Source organism: Mustelus asterias, chromosome 21 (genome assembly GCF_964213995.1).
Source record: "Mustelus asterias chromosome 21, sMusAst1.hap1.1, whole genome shotgun sequence".
Taxonomy (NCBI): domain Eukaryota; kingdom Metazoa; phylum Chordata; class Chondrichthyes; order Carcharhiniformes; family Triakidae; genus Mustelus; species Mustelus asterias.
The window spans coordinates 17,238,844-17,254,153 of record NC_135821.1 but is presented as its reverse complement, the minus strand read 5'-3'; the positions used below and the strand labels follow the sequence as shown (position 1 = coordinate 17,254,153).

Here is a 15,310-nt window from a genome sequence, read left to right as displayed (position 1 = left end):
TGCACAAAAACTGCCCCATCCAAACTATTTGACCTACAAAGGTTCCAATCAATATTTGGAAAGTTAAAGTCCCCCATGACAACTACCCTGTGACCCCCACACATATCCATAATCTGCTTAGCAATTTCTTCCTCCACATCTCTATTACTATTTGGGGGCCTATAGTAAACTCCTAGCAACGTGACCGCTCCTTTCCTATTTCTAACTTCAGCCCATATTACCTCAGTGTGCAGATCCCCCACGAAGTGCCTTTCCGCAGCCGTTAAACTATCCTTGATTAACAATGCCACTCCTCCACCTCTTTTACCAGCTTCCCTACACTTAGTGAAACATCTATACCCCGGAACGTCCAACAACCATTCCTATCCTTGTTCTACCCACGTCTCCGTAATGGCCACAACATCGTAGTCCCAAGTACCAATCCACGCCCCAAGTTCATCTACCTTGTTTCGGATGCTCCTTGCATTGAAGTAGACACACTTCAACCCACCTTCCTGTCTACCAGTACCCACCCTTGACCCTGATACCTTCCCCAATACCTCACCACCCTCACTGACTTCTGGACTACAACTCCCTTTCCCACTCCCCTGACAAATTAGTTTAAACCCCCCTGAAGAGCCGTATCAAATTTCCCTCCGAGGATATTGGTGCCCCTCTGGTTCAGGTGCACCCCGTCCTGTCTGTACAGGTCCCACCTTCCCCAGAACGTGTTCCAATTATCCACGTATCTGAAACCCTCCCTCCTACACCATCCCTGCAACCACATATTTAACTGCACTCTCTCCCTGTTCCTCAACTCGCTATCACGTGGTACCGGCAACGTACCAGAGATGACCACATGTTTCGTCTTGGCTCTCAGCTTCCAGCCCAGCTCCAGAAATTCCTGCTTTAAATCCCCGTCCCTTCTCTTACCTATGTCATTGGTACCAATCTGCACCACGACTTGTGACTGTTTCCCCTCCCCCTTCAGAATCTGGAAAACACGGTCTGAGACATCACGGACCTTGGCATCCGGTAGGCAACATACCATCCGTGAGTCTCTTTTGCTGCCACAGAACCTCCTATCTATCCCTCTAACTAACGAGTCCCCAATAACTATCGCCCTCCCGCTCTCCCCCTTTGGGCTAAAAGGGCAAGGCAAGGCTAGTTATTTTTTACCCAACCCTATAAAGGATAAGGGCAGGTATGAGTGATCGGCCAGTTCAGTGCTTCCGATGTGGGATGTGGGAGTTCCTGCAAACACCGAGCTTCCCAGAGGTTCACATATGTGCCAGGTGCGTGGAACTGCAGCTCTTGAGGGACCGTGTTAGGGAACTGGAGCTGCAGATCGCTGACCTTAGCCTAGTCAGGGAAAATGGGAGAAAAATTGACAGCAGTTATAGGCAACTAGTTACACCGGGGCATCGGGAGAATGACACGTGGGTCACAGTTAGGAGGAGTAAAGGGCAGAAGGGTAAAGTACAAGGGAGGTCTCCAGAGGTGTCTCAAAATAGGAAGGGCTTGGTGACAGGTGTGAGAGGGGAGGGGAGTGGACAGTTAGAAGAAGGGTCACCTGTGGTTGTCCCACTCCAAAACAGGTACATTGTTTTAGATAGTGTGGAGGAGTGTGCCTCTCCAGGGGTAAGACACAGTGACCAGGTCACTGGCACACAGTCAGGCTCTGTGGCCCGGAAAGGGAAGAGAGGGGTTAGGAGAGCGATAGTGGTGGGGGATGCGTCAGTTAGAGGGACAGACAGGCGATTCTGTGGGGGCGAACGGGACTCCAGGATGGTAGTCTGCCTACCTGGTGCTGGGGTCACGGATGTCTCCGAGCGGATAGGAGGCATTTTAAAAGGGGAAGATAAAGAAACGGATGTCATTATACACATTGGTGGAAATGACGTAGATAGGAAGAGTAGGGGAGTCCTAAGAGAGCAATTCAGGGAGTTGGGAAATAGGTTAAAAAGTAGGGTCACTAGGGTGGCCACCTCTGGGCTGCTCCCAATGCCTCGTGCCAGTGAGGATAAGAGTAGGGAGTTGGTTCAAATGAATGCCTGGCTAAAGGACTGGTCCAGGAGGGAGGGCTTTATTTTCATAGACCAATGGGAGGTTTTCAGGAGAGGATGGCACCTGTACAAGAGGGAGGGGTCACAACTAAGTTGGAAGGGCACAAATATCCTGGCTGGGAGCTTTGCTAATGCAGTTCGGGGGGGTTTAAACTAGTATGGCAGGGGGGTGGGGATCAAACTATTAGGTCTATAAGTGTGGTGGCTGGGGACGAGCTTGGGGCTGGGACAAGGCTGGCAAAGAAGAAGAGCACTCTGGGGGAGGACGACCTCACTGAGCCTGGGGGTCTGGAGTGCTTATACTTCAATGCAAGGAGCGTAGCAGGTAAAACAGACGAACTTGGGGCCTTAATGCGCACGAGGAATTTGGATGTGGTTGCGGTGACAGAGACTTGGTTGAAAGAGGGACAGGACTGGCAGCTGAATATTCCAGGGTACAAGTGTTTTAGGCGAGACAGAGGAGGGGCCAAAAGAGGTGGGGGAGTAGCGGTATTGGTTGGAGAGCATATTACAGCGGTGCAGAGGGAGGACAATTCGGAGGAGTCGTGTAGCGAGTCACTCTGGGTGGAGCTTAGAAACAGGAAAGGCGCAGTCACTATGTTGGGGGTGTACTACAGGCCCCCCAACAGCCCAAGGGAAGTGGAAGAATGGATATGTCAGGAGATACTGGATAGGTGCAGGAAATATAGGGTTGTTGTAGTGGGAGACTTCAATTTCCCTGGTATAGACTGGAAATCGCTGAGGGCAGGGACTCTGGATGGTGAGGCATTTGTAAAATGTGTACAGGAGGGTTCGTTGGAACAATATGTGGACAGCCCAACTAGAGAGGGGGCTATACTGGACCTGGTGCTGGGGAATGAGCCCGGTCAGGTCTTCAAAGTTTTGGTTGGGGAACATGTGGCAAATAGTGACCACAATTCTGTTAGCTTTAGGCTAGTGATGGAAAAGGATGAGTGGTGTCCCAAGGGTAAGGTGTTGGATTGGGGGAAGGCTAACTTTATTGGGATCAGGCAGAAATTGGCAGCTCTTGATTGGGAGAGGCTGTTTGAGGGTAAATCCACATCTGGTATGTGGCAGTCTTTTAAGGAACGGTTGTTAGGGCTACAGGACAAGCATGTGCCTGTAAAAAAGGATAGGAAGGGTAGGATTAGAGAACCGTGGATAACCAGGGAAATTGAGGGACTGGTCAAAAGGAAAAGAGAGGCGTATGTTAGGTCCAAGCAGCTAAAAACGGAGGGAGCTCTGGAGGAGTATAATGAAAGTAGGAAAATACTCAAACGGGGAATTAGAAGAGCAAAAAGGGGTCACGAAATGTTCTTGGCAGACAGGATTAAGGAGAATCCCAAGGCATTTTATTCATACGTTAGGAACAAAAGGGTTGTTAGGGAAAAAAAATCGGACCTCTCAGGGACAAAAGTGGGGACTTATGCTTGGAGCCCAAAGAGGTAGGGGAGATCCTAAATGAATACTTTGCGTCGGTATTCACTAAGGAGAGGGATGTGTTGACTGGGAGTGTCTCGGAGGGGAGTGTTGAACCGTTGGAGAAAATCTCCATTACAAAGGAGGAAGTGTTAGGTTTGTTAGAGAATATAAAGACTGACAAATCCCCAGGGCCTGATGGAATCTATCCAAGGCTGCTCAGGGAGACGAGAGGTGAAATCGTTGGGCCTCTGACGCAAATCTTTGTCTCGTCACTGGACACAGGTGAGGTCCCAGAGGATTGGAGGATAGCCAATGTGGTCCCGTTATTTAAGAAGGGTAGGAAGGATAACCCGGGTAATTATAGGCCGGTGAGCTTGACGTCCGTGGTGGGGAAGTTGTTGGAGAAGATTCTTAAAGATAGGATGTATGCGCATTTAGAAAGGAATAAACTCATTAACGATAGTCAACATGGTTTTGTGAGAGGGAGGTCATGCCTCACGAACCTGGTGGTGTTTTTTGAAGAAGTGACCAAAATGGTTGACGAAGGAAGGGCCGTGGATGTTGTCTATATGGACTTTAGTAAAGCATTTGACAAAGTCCCTCATGGTAGGCTAGTGAAAAAGGTTGGATCCCATGGGATAAAGGGGGAGGTGGCTAGATGGGTGGAGAATTGGCTTGGTCATAGAAGACAGAGGGTGGTAGTGGAAGGGTCTTTTTCCGGCTGGAGGCCTGTGACTAGTGGTGTACCGCAGGGCTCTGTATTGGGACCTCTGCTGTTTGTGATTTATATAAATGATCTGGAAGAAGGAGTAACTGGGGTGATCAGTAAGTTTGCGGACGACACAAAACTGGCAGGACTTGCAGATAGTGAGGAACATTGTCAGAGGCTACAGAAGGATATAGATAGGCTGGAAATTTGGGCAAGGAAATGGCAGATGGAGTTCAATCCTGATAAATGCGAAGTGATGCATTTTGGTGGGAATAATGTAGGGAGGAGCTACACGATAAATGGAAGAACCATAAAGGGTGTAGAGACACAGAGGGACCTGGGTGTGCAAGTCCACAGATCTTTGAAGGTGACGTCACAGGTGGAGAAGGTGGTGAAGAAGGCATATGGCATGCTTGCCTTTATAGGACGGGGCATAGAGTATAAAAGTTGGGGTCTGATGTTGCAGATGTATAGAACGTTGGTTCGGCCGCATTTGGAATACTGCGTCCAGTTCTGGTCGCCACACTACCAGAAGGACGTGGAGGCTTTGGAGAGAGTACAGAGGAGGTTTACCAGGATGTTGCCTGGTATGGAGGGGCTTGGTTATGAGGAGAGATTGGGGAAACTGGGGTTGTTCTCCTTGGAAAGACGGAGGATGAGGGGAGACTTAATAGAGGTGTATAAAATTATGAAAGGCATAGATAGGGTGAACGGTGGGAAGCTTTTCCCCGGGTCGGTGGTGACGTTCACAGGGGGTCATAGGTTCAAGGTGAAGGGGGGGAGGTTTAACACAGATATCAGAAGGACATATTTCACACAGAGGGTCGTGGGGGCCTGGAATGTGTTGCCGGGCAAGGTGGTGGAGGCGGACACACTGGGAACGTTTAAGACTTATCTCGACAGCTATATGAACGGAGTGGGAATGGAGGGATACAAAAGAGTGGTCTAGTTTGGACCAGGGAGCGGCGCGGGCTAATTGTTCCTGGTTTCTCGTTTCAAGGCTTCATTCTATGATCATCTTGCTGGTGCCAGTACAGAGTGAGACTGCGGATAGTTGGGAACCTGTCTCGGGGGCAGGGAATTCATATGGTGTTCGTGGAAGTGGAAATGACTAGGGTTGGGAAGCATTTTCCGATCGGGGCCATTGTGATCTCCTGGACTCGTTTCGATCGCCTCAGGGGGTCGGAGAGGAATTTCCCAGATTTTTTTTCCCCATATTGGCCCTGGGGGTTTTCACTCTGGGTTTTCGCCTCTCCCTGGAGATCACATGGTCTGGAATGGGGGGGTGGGGGTAAGTTAATAGGTTGTAATGAACAAAGCATCGTAGCTGTGAGGGACAGCTCGGTGGATAGGATATTGGTATGTAGATAGGCTGGAAAATTGGGCGGGGATCCTGGATTCTGGATTCAATCCTGGACCGGGGAGCGGCGCGGGCTTGGAGGGCCGAAGGGCCTGTTCCTGTGCTGTATTGTTCTTTGTTCTCTCCCTCCCGAGCCACAGAGACGGACACAGTGCTGGAGATCCTCTCACTGCGGCTCCCCACTGGTATGTCATCCCCCTCAACCGTATCCAAAGCGGAATACTTGTTGCTAAGGGGAATGACCACCGGGGATCCCTGCACGGACTGCTTCCTCCCAGCCCCTCTCACCGTCACCCATCTGTTTTCAATCCTCGGAGTAACTGTATTCCTAAAGCTTGTGTCTATGGCCATCTCTGCGTCCCTGATGATCCTAAGTTCATCCAACTCCAGCTCCAGTTCCCTAACACGGTTTTGGAGGAGCTGCAGATGGGTGCACTTCCCACAGGTGTAATCAGTAGGGACACTGTCGTCGTCCCTCACCTCAAACATAGTGCAAGAGGAACATTGCACTGCCTGCACACCCATCCCCTCTAGATACCTTGCCAGTACCAGGTAGAAAGTGCAAAAATGAATTCAACTCACCCCTGCTCACCCTTTCAGCCTAAGCCCTGTGAGCCAAAGTCTTATAGCTCACACTCTGCTTCCCATACACTATGCTGCCCGCTCCCGACGCTGCCCGCTGTATACTGCAGCCTACCTTTTATACTTCACGCGCTTAAAAAACCCTTCCCAGACTCCTTTGCTGCCCACTTCTAGTTTTCACTTTAAACTTGAAAAACTGCTGTTAAAGTAAAGGCCAAAAAAATACACACACTAGCTGACTAATTAAATAAATAAACAATTCAATTAATCCAATTAATCTCTCACCAGCACTGCTGCCTTCAATCACCCCTCTCAGCTTGCTCCAGTGGATCAATGAGGACTCCATATACTCTGAATTTAGTCACGAGTCTACTTAGTACTTTATCACAGGTTTTTGAAAGTCCGACTACATTACATCTGTTACATTACCCCTTGTCAATTCCTTGTTACTTTGCCAAAGAATTCAATAAGGTTTGTCAAGTATGGCCTTCCATTGTGAAATTTTTCTTGATTATTTATATTTTCAGATTCTACATGCTTTTCTATTACACCCAATATTCCAACACTTACCACAAACATTATGCCAAATGGTCTACAGTTCCATGGATTTACTCCTTTATTTAAAGAGATGGAAAAATATGTAGTGTTCACTAACGTCTCATCATATCCATCTTGATAAAGCTGAGGGAAGGTTAAATATTTCTGCCACTTGACTTATCACTTAATGGCAATATCCCATCTTAGTGTTCCTTTGGCTATTGATCTAACTGTATAACCCTTCACTTTATTTTTGATAATTTCATTTTATAAGTAACCATTCATAATTGTTTTTTGACTTCTTTCCAAACACCTATATATATTTTTCCATCCTCTCCTTTTTCCAAGTACTTCATGTACACTTTAGGTTCAATTTTGCTCCACCTCATGGTATATCTCTCTCTCTATTTATCCACAGTAGCCCATTAGTGGGCAATTTGTGTTTTTTTAAAACTGGAATATATTTCTCCTGAATTCTGATCACAGGGGAATTTCATAGTAACTTCATTGCAGTGTTAATGCAAGCCTTACTTGTGACGAATAAATAAACTTTACTGATCACTTAAAATATTTCCCTTTTAATTATCATCAATATTTTCTAATTCAGCACCGTTACATCATCCCTCAAATTTTCTTTTTCAATATATTACTTTGGGGTTTGTTTACATGTTTTAAAAATTTATGCTTAGATCACTATTACTTTGATGCTCCTCTATGTTTATTTTTCTTATTGGCTTGGTCCATTAGTTTATTTAGTTTACTTGAAATCTCTTATGATTATTCTTCAATGTCTTTTAGAGTCATACAGTTTTACAGCACAGAAAGAGGCCCTTCGGCCCAGTGTGTCCATGCCGGCCATCAAGTACCTATCTATTCTTATCACATTTTCCAGCACTAGGCCCAAAGCCTTGAATGCTACAGCATTTCAAATGCTCACCTAATTACTTATTAAATGTTGTGAGGGTACCCATCTCCACCACCCTCTTAGGCAGTGAGTTCCAGATTCCCACCACCCTCTGGATGAAAAGGCCTTTTTATTCATTTGATAGATTTTCCCACATTATTTCTTCTACTTCTTCCATTATATAGCTATGTTCTTTTTTCTGCTGCCATTGTTTTGCTAATTACTACAACTACTCTATTCCTTTCCTACTATTCATTCAATCTACATGGTTCTTCTTGCCTACCCGTCCCAGTTGTTCCGACTACATCCAGTTCCTCGCTAACAACTATTTCCCACAATCCCGCATCTAGTTTCAGATGCTGTGTACATTGCTGCATAGACTATTTAATTGTTTCTATTAAGGCACAGTGGTTAACACTGCTGCCTCAGCGCCAGGGACCCAGGTCCAATTCCCAGCTTGGATCACTGTGTGGAGTTTGCACGTTCTCCCCGTGTCCCCACGTGGGCTTCCTCCCACAGTCCAAAGACATGCTGGTTAGGTGCATTGGTATGCTAAATTCTCCCTCAGGTGTACCCAAATAGGCGCCGGAGTGTGGCAATTAAGGGTTTTCACAGTAACTTCATTGCCGTGTTAATGTAAGCCTACTTGTGACTAATAAATAAACTTTAACTCACTCAACATCATGTTTTATTATACTTCTGCAGTATAATTTTCATCTGTTCCCTGACCATTTCTTTTATCTTCAGGCTATTTTCACCAGATGACTCTCTCCCAGCCTACATCTTGCTAGTTTAAAGTCTTATGTACAGCCCTATCCTTCCTTCCTTGGTACCATTGCAATTCAGTTGCAGCTTGTCCTAGTGCCACATTAATAGAACCGCTCCTTTCTACACCACTCTTTAGCTACACATTCACTTTCCTGATCTCTCCAACCCCGTGTCAATTAGCATGCAGCTCAGTTAGCAATCTCAAGAATACAAACGGCACAACTCTTTTTCTTAAAATTTAGTTACTTATGTCCAGATCCTCACTAATGTCAGTACAACTCGTATCTAGGCTTACAGGAACATTTGACATTTGGAGGAAGGTACCAACAGGATATTCAACAACCAAAGAACCACACCAGCATAATTTGCCACTTTCATTTAGTGAGGGAACAAAATTTAATTAGTTCACCTTGCTTTTTTTCCCAAAAGATAACAGCTCACTTAAATGTTACCCCATTAGCTATTTGCATTCTATTCATTTATTCTAATATAAGTTTCTGTAGTCAAGTCCCTTGTACACAGATTCCACTTTAAACATCTTGGGTTCAACAGAGCTATAATTCAAAGTACTATCAAAAATGTTGCACCGCACCGACATCAAACTTTAGCAGAATACTCCATCCAATACAAATCAATAAGACTAAAATTCTTTCCAACTCTAGTCTTATATTTTCCCTCCATCTTCTTCTACTCCCTTTAAAAATGGCTTTCCAGAATGAAAGACAAAGCAAGACAGCACACGTGATATGGAATGTGTATCAAGAACAAGTCAAAACACTGCCCTACATTCCTGAGCACCCTGCCACACCTTAAGCCCTTAGGAACTTGGAAGTCACATAAGACATCAAAAAAGGAGTTTGGATTACTTGAATATTGATGTAATACGGCAATATTGTTAACTGTAGCCCTAACTTGTTCCATGCAAGATGTGCAGTTTTTATTTTTACACAGTATTTTACTGATTATATTTTGACTACCAAGTTTATCTTCCAAGTATACAATATGTTCAGGAAAAAGTTATAGCTTGTGCAAAAGCTATTTCAGTTTAAATAATAATTTAATCGCTTATGAATTTCACATGGGATAGTTAATTTATTTATTCCCAAATAATTTCATGGAGAGCCAATTAATACAGAACATTGCGTCAGCACCTCAACAATAATAAAATGCCCAAACTGCAAGATATATGACTTCAGTATTTTGACAGGGCAAACAAAAAGTCAAATATTCCTTCCTAAATTTGAAAAAACAAGTCTTTTTTTAAAAAAATACAGCATTCAAGCTGGTTAAAATTGCCTATTCTCAAATGTGTAACATGGTAATCACCCCAGTAGCAATATTTGAAGTTTCACATAATATTTTGAAAGACAACATGCACTGCCAATGATTCTCAGTCTAACAAATTATGCAGATGAAAATTTCCAAGGTACTTCACAAGAATATTACAGACAATGTAACATCAAGCCAGGCAAGATATTAAACAGATGAGACAGAGGGTTTTAATTAGCAATTAAAGGAAAGGGGAGGATGAGATAAAGTTCAGCAGAGATTTAGGGAGGGAATTCCAGAGTTAGAGTTCAGGGAGCAGAAAGCATGGCTGTCAATAGCAGAGTGTTGTAAAATCAGCGATGCAGAGGAGGCCAGAATTGGAACAGTACAGAAATCTGAGGATTGAGAGGCTGGAGGAGATAAAAGAGATTGGAAGAGGGGCTGCAGCCACAGAGGAATTTGAAAATAAAGAGGAGAATTTAAAAATAAAAGCATTGCCAGACCAGGAGCCATTGTAGTTCAACAAGCACAGGATACGAGCAGCAGAATTTTGGACAAGTTCATTTTCATGGATGTATTTTATTCCATTTCAATACCATAAGCACACTTTAAAAATGATAAAGCAAGAAGCAACTGATCTTTAACAAGCATTTACCTACTGTATTTTTCACAGTACAAGATAAAATAGTAATGCTTTTAGAAACAGTCAAACTATTTTTGATATCCCAAGCCTCTGTAAAAGTGCATTTTATCACCAGGAGACAGTGTAAGCTGCTACCAGAAATGTTAAGCAGTAACGTTTACAAATTCCAGAAACATTTACTGGCCAGCTAACAGGAAGGCTTTTGTAAGTTATCAGCACACTTCTCTATGAATCATTCTCTACTTACATTACACTGTCTTACACTTCGAACTGGGTGGGGCATTCGGTAAAGCCCACAAGAATCTTCAAAAAGGTAAAGCACAGCAAGCAGCCATCACACAACTTTAACAAAGCAATGTAAAAAAAAAACACCTGCAGTACTTTAAATAAAATAAGTTGCATGTTATTTAAGCTTCCTCTTTTTCAAATCCTTGCAGAAAATATACAATGAACAGTTGAGAGAAAAATCTAACAGGTTTAAAGGAAATTATATTAGTTCTCACGAAAAATGGTACACACTTTCCAGGCTGTAGTTACACCAGTCTGGAGTCTTTGTCATTTGCCAAAACAGGAATTATATAACGTACCCCTTCATAACTTCCTAGTGCATTTACTTTAGGAATGAGCTATACTAGATATCATAACATTTTATGCCATAATTTTCATTTAGCTAAGGAACTCAATAGCTATCTTTAGGACACTAAACATTTTTAAATGAGTGTGTGTGTGTGTGTGTCGGGGGGGGGGGGGGGGGGGGAGAGGAGGAGAAGAGAAGGTTGAATAGAAAGAATGAGGAGAATTCAAGTTTTTTTATTTCACCAAAGTAGCTTTTCACCACTGAACTGGAACAGAACACAATTGTTAAACGACACCAAAATTGACAGGACAGCCCTGAGTAAGGATTAATTTGCTTTACATCAATGGAAAGTAGGTGCCCTTTTGAGCAACACTCCAAATTCCAGGGATGCAATCAGACTTGAAGATTTGCAATCGTACCAAGTTGATATTTTGGGGAGAGGGAAATTTTACACTGGTGGAGGAAGAAATCACATTTGAATCTCTTTTGAAAATAAGGCAGGAAGCTCAGGGCAGCCGAAGAAGCGGAAGCCAAGCCCATTTCTGTGTGGGCTATAACAGCAAAAGGCGGTTTCAATGTTATCTGTCGGCCAACTTTCACAAGTTTAAAAAATTATAGAAGATATTTGCATTATGTGCATTGACAATGTTGGACACACAAGTTGGGAGGGGGGGGGGAACTAAATTCGTCTGCAGATAAGGCACAATCAAATCAAGAATAAAATCAATTTTTCCTCAGTAGGACGACTAGGCTACTCTCGGAACCTCTGCGTTTTAAAAGGAGAAACACACTTAGATGAGGTTGGAATGAGAATATGCCTGTGGCGGCGGCCCAGCCCGGTGTCTGACTCTCTTCCTGGTTTCTCTCCCTTTTCCGCTTCACCAGTAAATTGACCAAAAATTTAAGTCCATTTTTTTTTGCCTCTTACCTCGGCGATTCAGGTATTTTACGAACGCTCTCGCCTTTCGAGATTGGAATGTGTGGAAAATAAGTAAATTTTGAACCTATATTTTTGGTTAATAATTGGAATTAAAAGCAGCTCCGTCCTTCAGATTGTCCGCCTCGCTCGAGCTCGTCCGAACTGCAGCTCGCGCACCAGCCGTTTGAGCAGCTTCCCAACTCCCGCCCCCTGACGTCAGCACGCCGCTACGCACGGCCAATAGGATCACAGCGCGTCGTTGAGTGGCAGCGGCCGCGGCCAATAGACACGAGGGACCCGCCTCGATCCGGGAGGATGCCGCTCTCACCGGTCGAGGCGGGCTGGGATAGGGGGTGATGCCGCAGTCATGTCGACGTTGAGTCGGATCGAAGGGCAACTTGGTCCAGCCCATGTCGAGCGAAATGAAGGGATTGGCAGCTCCTGACTTGCTTTGCTAGGAATTAGATTTAAATTCGCAATGAAGGATCCAAGGATTGAAAGATCTCAAGACCCGTTCCCCCCTTAGATGTGGGGAGGTAATGGTATTATCATAGAACCATGGAATTCCTACAGTGCAGAAGGAGGCCATTTGGCCCATCGAGCCTGCGATAGAGCATCTTCCACCCCCTCCTCCCCCACGTATTTACCCTGTGAATCCCCCTGGACCCCATCTTGGGAAACTAAGGGGCAATTTACCATAGCCAATCCACCTAACCTGCAAATCTTTGGACTGTGGGAGGAAACCCACACAGACATGGGGAGAAGGTGCAAACGCAACACAAACAGTTACCCAAGCCAGGAATTGGTGTACTCTTTTCACAGCTTGAATGCCTTTGTTACCATTGGATGCCCAGAGTTAGTTGGTGAGAACAGCGACAAACAGTTACCCAAGCCAGGGTCCCTGGCACCATGAGGCAGCTGTGCTCACCATTGTGCCTTCGGGCCGCTTATTGAGTATTAATCCAGAAACTCAGCTAATGTTCTGGGGACCCAGGTTTGAATCCCGCCATGGCAGCTGGTGGAATTTGAATTTGATAAAAAATATCTGGAATTAAAAATCGACTGATGACCATAAAATGTGGGCGACACAGTGGTTAGCACTGCTGAGTCACAGCGCCAGGACCCTGGTTCGATCCCTGGCTTGGGTCACTGTCTGTGTGGAGTCTGCACGTTCCCCATGTCTGCGTGGGTTTCCTCCCACAGTCCGAAAGACTGGTTAGGTGCATTGGCTATGCTAAATTCTGCCTCAATGTACAAACAGGCACCAGTGTGTGGCAACTTGGGGATTTTCACAATAACTTCATTGCAGTGTTAATGTAAGCCTACTTGTGACACTAATAAATAAACTTTAAAACATTGTCGATTGTTGGAAAAACCCACCTGGTTCACTAATATCATTTAGGGAAGGAAACCTGTCCTTACCAGATCTGGCCTACTTGTGACTCCAGAGCCACATGGTTGACTCTCAACTGGCTTCGGGCAACTAGGGATGGGCAATAAACGCTGGCCAGCCAGTGACGCCCACGTCCCACAAATGAATAAAAAAAGTTTGCTAATAGCAAATGAAGGGGCATGTCAAAACTATGAGGTAGATTGTAGGACGAAAGTTAGTGGAGCCAACAGATTGGTTGGTTATAGATGCAAAGAAATGTGAAGTAGTGCGTTTTTGGGGGAAAAATAACAGTAGAAAGAAATATATTTTGAATAGTATGATTCTTCTTAAAAGTGAGGCAAGAGAGATCTGGGAGGGCATATAAACTGATCTTTACAGATGAGACTGAATGGAAGAGGACATTGAAAAAAAAACAAAGAAATTCTGGGGAACTCAATATTTCAAAGACCTGGTAGAAATTCATCTTGGGCAGTGTGGCGCAGAACAGGCAATATCGCCTGATTTTCCAGTTCCAGAGCAGTAAATGGAATTACATATTAGGTGTTGCTTGTATAATAAGCAGATAGCAATGTGCCACTGCCCAAGATGAATTTCTGCCCTCAAGTGTTCCAGTTGGTTACGTCACTCTTCACAGGATCACAGAAATAATACTGAAACAAAAGGGTATTTGGGCCTTCTGAGAATGATCCGAAGGTTTCCCCTCCCCCTCCCATTGCAGAATCCCATTGATTCTGAAATGAATCTGCTCCACCCAAGAGTTTGTTCGACATATTGATCATTCTTTGTGAAAAAATACTTCTTGCTAACAGTCCTAAATTTGCCTTTTGTTTGTTCGAACCTGTAGTTCTTGCCCTCCTTTTGCAATTTAATTAAAATTATTTTTTCTACATTAACCTTTTCCCTGCTGTTCTCAGCAACTAACTCTGGGCATCCAATGGTAACAAAGGCATTCAAGCTGTGAAAAGAGTACACCAAAGTCGCCAGAACATTTGAAGGGGAACCTTTTCACTGGAATAGTGCAAAGATGTGCAGGCTAGGTGGATTGGCCATGCTAAATTGCTCCTTAGTGTCCCAAAATGTGTAGGTTAGGGGGATTAGCCATGGTAAATGCGTGATAGGTGCAGACTCAATGGGGCAAATGGTTTCCTTCTGCACTGAAGCGATTCTATGAATAGAGAAAATTAAAGTGATATATAATAGTGCATTTTGAAATGATGAAATATTTGGAGAGTAATTAGCAAAATTATCTTCATTACCAAGGGAACCAACAAGAGGAGCCCAAACTCTGGATTATCATTAGAAGAACATAGAAGGAAGATTTGTTTACATTTACATGGAATGCTTTATCACAAGTGACTTTTATGCTGAACCTATACAAGACACTAGTTAGACCTCAGCTGGAATACAGTTCTGGGTGGCACACTAAAGGAAGGATGTGACCACATTGGAGAGAGTACAAAAGAGGTTTACAAGAATGGTTCCAGAGATGAGAAACTTCAGTTATGAGGATAGATTGGAGAAGTTGGGGCTGTTCTCCCTAGAGAGAAGAAGGCTAAGAGGAGATTTGATAGAGATGTTCAAAATCATGTTGCCACTGGACAGAGTAGATAGGGAGAAACTGTTCACACTTGTGAAAGGATCAAGAACGAGAGGACACGGATTTAAAGTGATTTACAAAAGAAGCAAATGTGATATAAGAAAAAACTTTTTCACACAACTAGTGGTTCAAGTCTGGAATACACCCTGGAAATGTGGTGGAGGCAAGTTCAATGAGGCATTCAAGAGGGCATTAGATGATCACTTGAATAGAAACATTGTGCAGGAGTACGGGGAAAAGGCAGGTGATTGACACTAAATCATGATGTTCATTTGGAGAGCTGGTGCAGACATAATGGGCCAAATGATCTACTACACCATAACAATTCTGTGATTCTGAATTTGCACACTGCAAGACCCTAAAAACTACAAACAAATTGGCTGACCAATTAAACTGTTTCTGGTGGTGTTGATTGTAAGGTCAGCCTCTTTAAGCTTCTTCAAATAATGCTGTAGAATCTTTTCCACACATCTCAAAATTAAGTCTGGCCTTTGTTTAACATCTGATCCCATATCTCCAATGCAATCTCCATGATCTGATGTCATATCTCCAATGCAATCTCTCAGTTCTGTGTGAAGTGTCAGT

The 15,310-nt window shown here is 44.1% G+C and overlaps 1 protein-coding gene across 2 annotated transcripts in view; it reads right to left on the bottom strand.

Annotated features, from left to right (window-relative positions):
- Positions 1-11,946, bottom strand: part of LOC144509159 (myosin-9-like) — a 169,074-nt gene extending 157,128 nt beyond the window's left edge. The window contains exon 1 of one of the 2 annotated variants that reach the window (XM_078237578.1): positions 11,745-11,946. The gene's annotated coding sequence lies outside the window, so the exon portion shown is untranslated. The remainder of the gene's footprint in view (positions 1-11,744) is intronic. The other variant, XM_078237579.1, reaches the window with a different exon arrangement.
- Between the last annotated feature and the right edge of the window lie 3,364 nt (positions 11,947-15,310).